Below are 12,020 nucleotides of genomic sequence, written 5' to 3' on the forward strand. Positions count from 1 at the left end.
TCTTCAAGGGTAGGAAGGGTAGTTTCTGGTTCATAGAGGCTTCGAAGGGTGAGGAGGGTGAGATGGGGGCACTTAGATTAAGTGTGGGAGTTGTTGGGTCAGCGGAAGTGATGGGTGGTGGTATGTCAGAGTGGGTTGGTTCAGAGTGGGTTGGTTCAGATGGTTGTGGTTCAGAGTGGGTTGGTTCAGATGGTTGTGGTTCAGATGTGGTTGGATTTGGATGTTCCGGAGGTGGGGAAGTGACTTCAGGTTCAGGGTCAGGATGTGATGGATTTTGAGAGGCCAGAGCACAGGCTTGGAGCTGAGCCAGAGTGGGGGATTGAGGGTCAGATGGTTCAGTATCAGATGAGAGTTCGTAGTAAGGTGGGGATTAAGGAGATGGTGATGATGATGGTGAGGCGGTTTCATTCAGCATTTCTACTTCTGAGACAGGTAAAGTTGTGGTGGCGAGGTTGAATTTCAGAGATGGTGGCTTAGAAGATCTAGTGGTTGAGGGAGGAGTTTCAGCAGAGGTGTATATGGGTGTTGTTTGGGGAAGATAAGAAGCAATAGGTTTAATTTTGATAGAGGGAGGGAGAGATACAGACTTACCTGGAGAGCCAACCAGAGGAACTAGGGGTCTTGATCCAAATGATTTTCTCAGCTTAGCTTGCTTTGCCTTCTTGGACTTCTCAAAGGGATCTCGCATCCTCTTCATGAAGTTTGATGGATGCTCAGGTAGCCAGTCCACTGAGAATTCAGTGATATCCACCCCTTGCTTGTACAGATCCTCTAGATAGTAGGCTATTACCTCTAGAGGGTCGATCTCAGAGAACAAGTAGAGTCCGTTGGGAATCTCCCTCTGATCTTTGAGTGCTTCCCAAGAGGTATCAAGTGTTGGTTTGGATCTGACTTGATCAATGATTCCCATGCTCTTCAGATTCCAAGAATTCAGAGGTCTTCCAATGTCAATGGTGACATCTTCCATGAGTCTGAGCTGAATCAGATAGTCCACGAGGCCACTCTCGATCAATACATCAGATATCAGTCTCCCCAGAGAGATGTAGTTCCTTGTCTTCATGTTGTTTCTGGTGTCTTTAACTGAATCTCTGAGGTACTTGAAGAGGAGTGCAGATAAATAGAGTTTCAGACCCTTGTGAATGCAGTACAGGATGCACTTTTGATCTGTGTTGATGTAGTCATAAGAGTTTGAAGCAGGACGATGATGGATGGTGCCTAAGATGATATTCAGCCAGACCCGGAGGTTCTGATGTAGTTCCTTGTTCTTGGAATGCTTGCCTTCAGCACTCTGTTGGAAGATGGTAGGGTTTATTTCCTGGGACAAGTACTTTGCCCTAGGGTTTATGTTATAGATGCATCTTCCTCATGTCTTCTCCATGTTCATAAGAGAAGCAATTGATTTCTCAGTGATGACTATCTTGACTCCCGGAACGTAGGAGACAATGTAGTGATCATATGAGTCTGTGAAAGGCCAGAACTCCTTCACCAGATTCGTGTACACATGGCCATAGAGGCGTTGAAAGTAATTTTCCCACCCTTGCTTTTGCAGTTTTTTAGTGAGGTCGACGCCATTGCGCTTCATGTTCTCGAAATCAACCAACGTTTCACAAAGAACTTCAAGCTTATCAAATGGAGTTGCTAGATTAATGTGGGGCTCACGATCAAGAATGTGGGGTTCCCTATAGATTGGAGTTGAGACGACACCGATGGTTGTAGTGGTTTGTTGACTGGAACAGAATGCTTGCTCTGTTGAGTTCATCTGTTGGGAGAAATTGTAGGCTGATTTTTGCTGAGAGTCCATGAAGAACGGTTGAAGATGATGATGAATGTTTGAAGAACTTGACGAAGAAATCTGCAGAAATCCTTTGAAGGAGGTGAAGAACCGAGAGAGATGGTTTTTTGAGTTCGTGAGTGTGAAAGTGTGCAAGTGTAGATTGTGAAATGAATATATACATATTTAGGGTGCATGCAAAACGACAATGGAATGTTGAGTTTAACATATAGGAAATTGAATGCAACATGTTAACCAAGTAAGCACGTTTAGAGGAGAATGATTACAGCCCATGATGACGTCTAATCCCCAAATTAGCACACTGCTCGAGGAGATATTAAGATTCTGTTTCTTGATTATTGCTAGACAGTTGTCTAGAAGTTCCAAGGTCAGACGCAAGATGTACCACGTGTTACTTTATCTGATCTTCAGGAATACCAAAGGGTTGGATCCTGGAGATTTCTAACTCAGATGACTTCTAACTAGTAGTAGCATCAGAGTCAGATACATAGTCCAAGTGTTTACTTCAGAGTCTTATTTTGCTATCTCAGAGGCACATTTCATTCTGGACAATTTTGAATGTTTAGATTTTTTAAGATAAAAGAGAATCTATCTTCAGCAAGGGGTTTGGTAAAAATATCAGCCCATTGATGGTTTGTATCAATAAATTTTAATGTTATTACCCCTTTCTGAACATAGTCTCTAATGAAATGATGTTTTATTTCTATGTGCTTAGCTCTGGAATGCAAAATAGGATTCTTACTTAAACAGATGGCGGCAGTATTGTCACAGAAGATAGGAATGTTACTCTCAAAGATATGAAGATCTTCTAGTTGATTCTTCATCCAGAGCATCTGAGTAGTGCATAGTGATGCTGAAATATATTCTGCTTCTGTAGTGGACAGAGCTATGGTTGATTGCCTTTTGCTGGCCCAGGATATCAGATTCTTTCCCAAGAACTGACAGTTCCCAGATGTACTTTTACGCTCCATTTTGTTCCCTGCATAATCTGCATCACAGTAACTAGAAAGTCTATACTCTGATGTTTTCTCATACATCGGGCCCATGTTAGAGGTTCCTTTCAGATACCTGAGTATTCTTTTAACAGCTGTTAAATGAGATTCTCTAGGATCTGATTGGAATCTGGCACAGAGACATACACTAAACAGAATATCAGGACGTGTAGCAGTCAAATAGAGAAAAGAGTCTATCATACCACGATAGAGCTTCTGACAAACCTTTTGGATAACTTCTTCTTTTTCCAGAATGCAAGTTGGATGCATAGGTGTCTTAGCAGGTTTGCATTCCGCCATTTCGAATTTCTTCAGAATATCTTTAATGTATTTACTTTGATGAACGTAGGTAGCTTCTGAAGCTTAATTGATTTGAATTCCAAAAAAGAACTTTAGTTCTTGCATTAAGCTCATTTCAAACTCTGCCTGCATTAGCTCAGAGAATTCTTGACATACAGAAGGATTAACTGAACCAAAAATAATGTCATCAACATATATCTGGCATATCATGAGGTCATTACTAATGTTTTTACAGAAGAGTGTAGAGTCAACCTTTCCTCTAGTAAAGTCATGTTCCAGAATAAAATTGCTTAGTCTTTTATACCAAGCTCTAGGAGCTTGTTTTAAACCATATAATGATTTCTTAAGTTTAAAAACATATTCTGGACAACTGGAGTTTTCATAACCTGGGGGTTGATTTGTTGGTGTAAGCCCTAGAGGCCAATACTTTTGGTACTTGTGTCGAACTATTAATTAATAATAAAAGGCTTTTTCTTTATTATGTTTGTTTAATAAAGTCCCTAGAATAGCTAGTCTGTTTAATGTATCGAGTATGACTTAATCATGAGATCACATTAAACATAAGGACATTATTTTTAAAGTATCCGTAATCGAGCTTTATTGTGAAGTGGGATAACATTAAAGCATGAAGACTATTATGTTTATAGACTGATGATCACATCTCATGGATCATGGATAAGGAGTTATCAAGTCTTAAACATAGGTATGAATATTAAGAGTAATATTTATACTGGATTGACCCGCTATGATAATACTATATAGAATGTTATGCAAAGTGTCATAAGTTATTCTCATGGTGATAATGGTGTCTACCACCCTTCGACCTGAAACCACTATGGACCCTAGATGTAGAGTCGAGTGCCTTATTGCTGATCAAACATTATCCATAACTGGATGACCATAAAGACAGTTGATGGGTACTCCACGAAGCATGCTAAGGGACATGAGTGACCTAGATGGAATTTACCCATCCTGCGTAACAGGATAAATGTCTATGGGCCTAATATTGAACTGGACAAGGATGACACGGTCTATGCCTTATGTTCAATATAGATATAAGGGAAAAAGGGTAGTTATACACATAAGTATTATCACAGAAGGATTTGTCAGATCACATGACATTTTCGTGTCTTGGGTAGCAGTGATGTGTTGCTAGATACCGCTCACTATTTATTATGTTAAATGCGTGATTTAATACAATTGCCAATGCCGCAAAAACCTACAGGGTCACACACAAAGGAAGGATTGATGAGAGATAGAGTAACTAAGGAACATCGTAAGGTACAGTGCACTTAAGTGAATTGTAGAACATCGTAAGGTACGGTGTACTTAAGTAGAATACGAAATATGGTAAGGTACCACGCGCTTAAGTGAGCTTTTTAGCTTATAGCCCACATAAGTGGTTCTATAAATAGAACCCTTGTGCAGAAGCATTAGTGCAGTTGCAATTTCATTTCTCTCTCTCTCTCTCACTCAAAGTCTTCATTCGTAGAAGCTAGCACTGAGATTGAAGGAATCCGTTCGTGTGGATTGAGCAGAGGTGTTGTCATCGTTCAACATTCGTGATCGCTCCGTAGATCTGCATCAAAGGTTACAATCGCCACAAGAGGTAACGATTCTATCACTGATCATGCCCATTCGTAAGGATCATTAAAGGAGAAATTTTAAATTCCGTTGCATTTTGGATCGCCCTTCCCCTTCATGATTGACATACACTTCTTCTGATATATAACCATTAAGAAATGAACTCTTGACATCCATTTGATATAGTTTGATTGAGTGATTTACAAAAAATGAAATAAGTAAGCGAATAGATTCTAACCTGGCGACTGGGGCAAAGGTTTCGTTGTAGTCAATGCCTTCTTGTTGAATGTACCCTTGTGCCACCAATCGAGCTTTATTTCTGACAACTTCGCCTTTTTCGTTCAGTTTGTTTTTGAACACCCATCTGGTTCCAATAATGTGAGTACCTTTAGGATTTGGAACAAGATCCCAGACGTCATTCTTTGACAATTGATCTAGCTCTTCTTTCATAGCTAGAACCTAGTCGTTGTCTTGAAGTGCCTCATCACAGGAAGTAGGCTCAATCAGAGATACTAGTCCTAGAGGGATTTCTTCAGGTACCTTGAATGTTAACCTAGTTCGGACAGGTTTATCCTTGTTTCCCAGAATTAAATCTTCAGAGATGTTGGGGCGGATTCTTGATTTCTTCTGGATAGCTGAGGCTTTAGTTGCATTTGGACTTTGTTTAACAGATACTTCTGGTGCTTTGGTCTTTTCGTCAGAACCTGCAAGAGTAATCTCCAGATCTACAAGTTTCTCAACTAGCTTTGACTTTTCAGGGTCAAGTTTATCATCAAATCTAACATGAATTGATTCTTATACAATTTTGGTTTCTGTGTTGTATACTATGTAACCTTTAGAGCGTTTTGAGTATCCTAACATAATACCTTTTTGTGCTTTTGAATCAAACTTGTTCAGATGTTCTTTAGTATTCAGAATAAAGCAAGAGCATCCAAAAGGGTGAAAATAAGAAATGTTGGGTTTTCTTCCCTTACACAGTTCATAGGGAGTCCTCTTCAGAATAGGTCTTATAGAGATTCTATTCTGAATATAACATGTTGTATTTACTGCTTCAGCCCAAAAGTGCTTAGCCATATTTGTTTCATTGATCATGGTTCTAGCCATCTCTTGGAGTGTCATATTCTTCCTTTCTACAACTCCATTTTGTTGTGGAGTTCTAGGACAGGAGAAATCATGAGATATTCCATTAGAATCGAATAGTTCTTCAAAAAAATTATTTTCAAATTCTCCACCATGATCACTTCTGACTCTGATGATTTTGGAGTCAAATTCGTTTTACACTTTGGAACAGAAGCTAGTGAATACAGAGTGAGACTCACTCTTGTGCTTTAGGAATTTTACCCATGTCCAACGACTAAAATCATCAACAATAACTAGTCTGTATTTCTTTCCATTGACTGATGTTGTTTTAACAATTCCAAACAGGTCAATGTGAAGAAGTTCCAGAGGCTTAGAGGTGGAAATAATATTTTTCTTTTTAAAAGATGTTTTGGAAAATTTCCCTTTCTGACATGCCTCACATAGAGCATCTGAAGAAAACTTCAGCTTGGGTAGACCTTTGACTAACTCGAGTTTATTTAGCTGAGATAGTTTTCTCATGCTAATGTGGCCCAAGCGTCTATGTCATGCCCATTGCTCTTCATGAACAGACATCAGACATTTTACATTTTTTTCTTTTAAGTCTGAAAGATTTATTTTGTAAATATTGTTTTTCCTCTTGCCAGTGAATAGGATTGTTCCATTGTTCTGATAAATTGCTTTACATGTTTTTTGATTGAAGATTACGTCATAGCCGTTATCACTTAATTGACTTATTGATAAAAGGTTATGCATTAATCCTTCTACATAGAGAACATCAGATATAGAGGGAAGAGTTCCATTACCAATAGTTCCGGAGCCTCTGATCCTTCCTTTCTGATTTCCTCCGAAACCTACGAAGCCAACATCTTTAAGTTCTAGGCTTTGGAACATATACTTTCTTCCCGTCATGTGTCGCGAGCATCCAGAGTCCAGGTACCATGACTGGTGCCTTAACTCTGCTGCATAAGATATCTGCAACATAAACAATCTTATCCTTTGGTACCCAGAATCTTTTGGGTCCTTTATGATTAGTTTTCCCATAGTTTCTTAGAACTTTGGGTTTTCTAGCATTATCAAATGTTGTGCTTGTGTATGTGTGTAGTGATAAGAAAACGGAGATTTAGGTTTGTCATTTGTGGAAGATTTATCTTCACTGGGGTCATACCCAATTCCTCTTTTATTATTCTGACTAACTCCATAAATCATGGATGTCATTCTGCTTCTCTCTATCCCATTTTTCAGAAACTTTTGAAAAGCTTTTTCATATTCATAAATTACCGTGTTCGAAGTTTGTGGAGCTTGAGATAACGCTTCTTCAAGTTTTAAACATTGTTTATTTGTGGAGTCTATTTCTAATATCAAAGTTCGATTTTCATCTTGTAGTTCTGAAACTGTCATCTCAAGTTTACCACATTCTTCGATGGTTTCTTCAAGAACCTCTTTTACAACTTTAAATTTTTGTTTACGTTTCTGGTATGAGTTTAGAGTTTTAGAAAGGCATGATTCAAGGTCAGAGCGAGAAAGATCAGAAAATACCTCTTCAGATTCAGATTCTCCATCTGATATATTTCTGGAGGTGGTAGCCATGAGTGCAACATTTGCCTGTTCTTCAGAGTCTGATTCTGAGGAATCAGATCCACTGTCGTCCCAGGTGGCCATCAGTCCCTTTTTGGTTCTGAATGAACTTTTCTTCAAATTTTCTCTTCTAGAGCTTTCTTTCTTCAACTTGGGACATTCGTTTCTGTAATGACCTGTTTCCTTACATTCATAGCATGTTATATCTTTGTTAGACTTACCTCTGGAAGTTGATTCTGATCGATCCCCCTTGGGTCTTGGTCTTCTGAAGTTATTATTCCTTTTTCTCCATAGTTGTTTTACTCTTCTGGTTAAAAGAGATCATTCTTCTTCATCGTCAGGGTCTTCCTTCTCAGAGTCGTCATTGTCTTTTTCTTCAGCCTAGAAGGATTTGTTTCTATCTGGTTTGCGTCTTTCGAATCTGGATTTTAGTGCCACGGACTTGATCTTCTTTTGGGGTTCATCTTCCTCCAGTTCTATCTCGTGGCTTCTGAGTGAACTGACGAGTTCCTCAAGGCTGATATTATTTAGATCTTTTGATAGTTTTAAGGTTATGACCATGGGTCTCCATTTCTTTGGCAAGCTTCTAACAATCTTTTTGACATGATCTGCAGTTGTATATCCTTTATCCAACACTTTGAGTCCTGCAATTAAAGTTTGAAATCTAGAAAACATTACCTCTACAGCTTCATCGTCCTCCATTTTGAAGGCTTCATATTTTTGGATTAGAGCTAGAGCCTTTGTTTCTTTGACTTGAGAATTTCCTTCGTGAGTCATCCTCAGGGAGTCAAGTATTTCTTTAGTTGTTCCCCCGTTGGTGATCTTTTCATATTCATTGTAGGAAATAGCATTGAGTGGTATCGTTCTGGCTTTGTGATGGTTTTTGAATTCACACTTCTGATCATCTGACATTCTGCTTCTGGGAATAGCAACTCCAGCGTCTGTCACAGGTGGCGTGTAGCCAATTATGACAATATCCCAGAGATCAGCGTCGTAGCCCAGAAAGAAACTTTCAATTCTGTCTTTCCAATAATCAAATTTTTCTCCATCAAAGATTGGAGGTTTAGCGTTGTAAATATCTCTTTCATTAGTGTTGGTCATAGTTTTTCTCACGCTGGATCTCTCTACACTGTTAAGTGTTTGATTAGAAAATCAATAAAAGAGTCGTAGCTCTGATACCAATTGAAGGTTGAGAAAAACAAGAAAAGGGGTTTGAATTGTTTTGGAAATAAAAACTTTTTCAGAAATCAAAACACACAGAATTTTATACTAGTTCACTTGAAATTCAAAGCTACTCCAGTCCACCCGACCAAGGTGATTTCACCTTCAAAAAGGACTTAATCCACTAATCTTGAAATATTACACAATCAAACATCTAAGAGAATAATCTCTTAGCCCTCTCAAGTATTCAGACTGCGCAGAGTCACTTGAGGAAGTAGTTTAAGCAAGAGTAAATTGTAATGTAAAGTGCTTCATGTTAGACTATGGTACGGATCTAGAAGGGGGGGGGGGGGGGTTGAATAGATCCCAATTAAAAATTGAGTCGGCGCTACCAATTAAAATTGGTTTTGAAAATTTGTTTTAAGTGCGGAAGCGGCCGAGGAAAATATAGTCTAAAACGAACCGTTATTGGAAAACCGGATATGCGTCAAGCCTATGGATTAGTGATAATGTAGAATACGAATCACTACACTCGTCACACTATCAATGATTTATTTTACTAGCTAGGATTCCTAGTTCCAATGATTCAAAGAGCAAACCAAACTAGATACACAACTAAGATAATTTTGGTTTAGGCAAATTATCAAACACTTGGTGTGCAAAAACACTCCAAGTGATATTTATGTTGAGTAAGTGGTTTCAATTAATATAGTACAATATTCTATTGTACTTTGGATTCAAAAACAGAGTTTTAACCTCTTACTCAATTAATACCAAGGTTTGACAAAAGTGCTTATACCAGAATCACTTAATTTTTAAGCTAAAACAATTATGCAGAAAATTAGAGAAGACAAAGATTTGATGAGGCAGTTCCCCCGCCGTCCTCGCTTCGGGGTACGTCTGCCCTCAATTCTAAAACTAGAATTGAGATGATTTAATAGATATCACCTGTTGAATTTAACCGTTTATACAAGGATTGCAAAGCAAATATACAACAGAACTCTCAAGATGTTGAATGTTGCTTCCACTCCTTGTTCCTTGATTCAAGATGAATCAAGCCCTTCGATTGTTGTTGATAGACCTCCGATTCCAGCCCCTTTGTTGAATAACCCTCAGTTCTTCAAACCCTCGGCCCGGCTGATCTCAACTACAACAAATCGAACCTGAATTCTTCCCTTAAATATCACTGAATCCGCTACTAGATTGACGAAGACCTCCTCTTCTCAATCACCTTCGCTCAGCTGAAAATTGATGAAGAAATTCGTCCAAAAACCCCCAAACACAAACCAATCTTGGAGGACAAAACCCCAACGGTTTTATTCAAGAAAAAACCTGTCACAAGCTTCAACCCGAACCGGATTCCCCAATCTTGGCTTCGAACCTTATCACCTTTAACCAATCACAAAGCACTTCAAAAATGGTTGTGTGTAGCTGATGTGTTGTGAGATGTTGAAGATGAAGATGAAGAATCTTGGACACCTATTTCACTTTTTCTTGTTTCTTTGAACACTTGAATCAATTTGACAAATGTTAGTTGATACAAGTAACTAAACTTCTATATATAGTAACCAACTTACCAACCAAAAATAACAGCTTTTCAAACAGAGTGGAAAATAATCAAAAACTGAATTTGCGCACGAGCGGTCGACCATAGCAGGTCTATGCGTCGATGCATGGCCTGCAATTTTGGACAGGCTGAAGAATGCTTCAGTATGCGTCGACCATAGGTCGGCGTGCGCTGACCCGTGGGAAAATGAAAGTTTCATGCGCCGACCCTGTGGTCGACTCAAGTCTTCCATGCGCTGACCCGTGGCCAACTGCACTATGCCATGCGCCGACCTGTGGTCGACTCAAGCCACCATGCGCTGACTAGTCACCAACTGGTCTATGTTATGCGCTGACCCGTGGCTCATGCGCTGACCCTTGCGGTCGACTCAAACCCTGCAAATCTGCAAAAAATCATAGTTTTGTGGTTTTCATGCATTTTGTCATGACCACATTTTATCCACATATGTTGTATGAAATATAGCAGTTTTAGATGAGCATAGAAAAGGATATGATAGGTGATATGTTGCATTTGTTTTGTAGAAGTGGAATCGACAATGCCGATTCATCCATGGTGGTCATTTGTCATCATCGCAACCTATGATTGTATATTGTATGACAATTTGCCTTTACACTTCAAACAAAAAGCAAATATTACAAAAATATAAGAGCAAAAGCTTTTCACGTAAGAACAGCAGCTCGTGAAAGTGAGAGAGGATGAATGGGATTTCTGTGTGTCTCGGGTGTATTCTCTTGTGAGGTATTCCGTCCTTTATATAGTCATTGAGAAGGACCATTGGAGTGATGACAAAATCTTGGTCATTGAAGAATAATTAATGTCATTACTCTCTTTCTTTCTTTCTAAAACTGTTTTGTCCGCCTCATTATTCCCTTCTTTAAATACTTTCTTTCCATATTAAGATTCTTTTCGGTTACGCGTTCTGGACTGGTGAGTCTACGTCAGAGTCTTGATATGTCAGAGTTTGTCTTTAGAGGATGATTATGTATGACTTTATCAGAGCTTCTCAGTGCTCTAGACTTCTTAAGTATCAAAGTTTGGATTTAGTAGTCTTTTAACGGAGCTTCTGACTTCTAAATGTTACGCCGATATCTGCGTTGGTCAGAGTTAGAACCTTCTGGATGTATCCTTTCTGAGTGGCATCTGATCATCGAATATCTGACATAATTTTATACCTGATGTATTGTTAGAATCCTGCGAAGTGTTCAGAGTCCTGCACACTAAGAAAAAATCACGTTAGAGTATCATTTTTGTTTCATCCTTTGTTATCATCAAAATCTTAGAGATATATTGTAGAATCAACTTTGTTCTTACACTTTTTTGTGTACCTTTTGTTGAGTTTATGTGCATATGTGTATGTAATGTAATATGTATGTAATGAAATAGAAACGTGCATTGAGTACACTCATATGAATTCAAAACACAAATTCAAATTAAAGTTCAATTTATTTAATTTCAAGTAGCATTATTCTTACTCTTAGCATAAAACAAAAGTCTTACATTATATCATAAGAACACAAGACCAACTAAATGAAAATTCAACCAAATATTGAAAATAAACTTGATGCTAAATAAAAACAAATAAAACAAGATGAGATGATATTAGCAATAAAAGTCAACCTTCTTGGGTTTTGTCTCATTCCCAACTAGATACTAAGGGATGCATAAAAATAAAATGCAATGCGAATGAACTTGGTAATGAAAGTCGAACAAAAGTTCAAGCCTTGACCTTTGGCTTCCAATCTAATGAAATGTTGATGGATTACAATGATGCAGGTGAATAATGTCCAGAGAAAATAAATGTGAAATTGATAACTCTTGGGGAAATTACATTTAAATGTTTGATTACTATCAATAAACAAAAACTCACACTACTACAAAATAGACATTTCGTTACACCCATTTTACAATGGTATTCCTGTTAACTGTGATAATAATTTTTTGGGCGCTTTTTTTTTGTACTTACTAAAAG

Source organism: Lathyrus oleraceus, chromosome 6 (assembly GCF_024323335.1).
Source record: "Lathyrus oleraceus cultivar Zhongwan6 chromosome 6, CAAS_Psat_ZW6_1.0, whole genome shotgun sequence".
Classification (NCBI taxonomy): domain Eukaryota; kingdom Viridiplantae; phylum Streptophyta; class Magnoliopsida; order Fabales; family Fabaceae; genus Lathyrus; species Lathyrus oleraceus.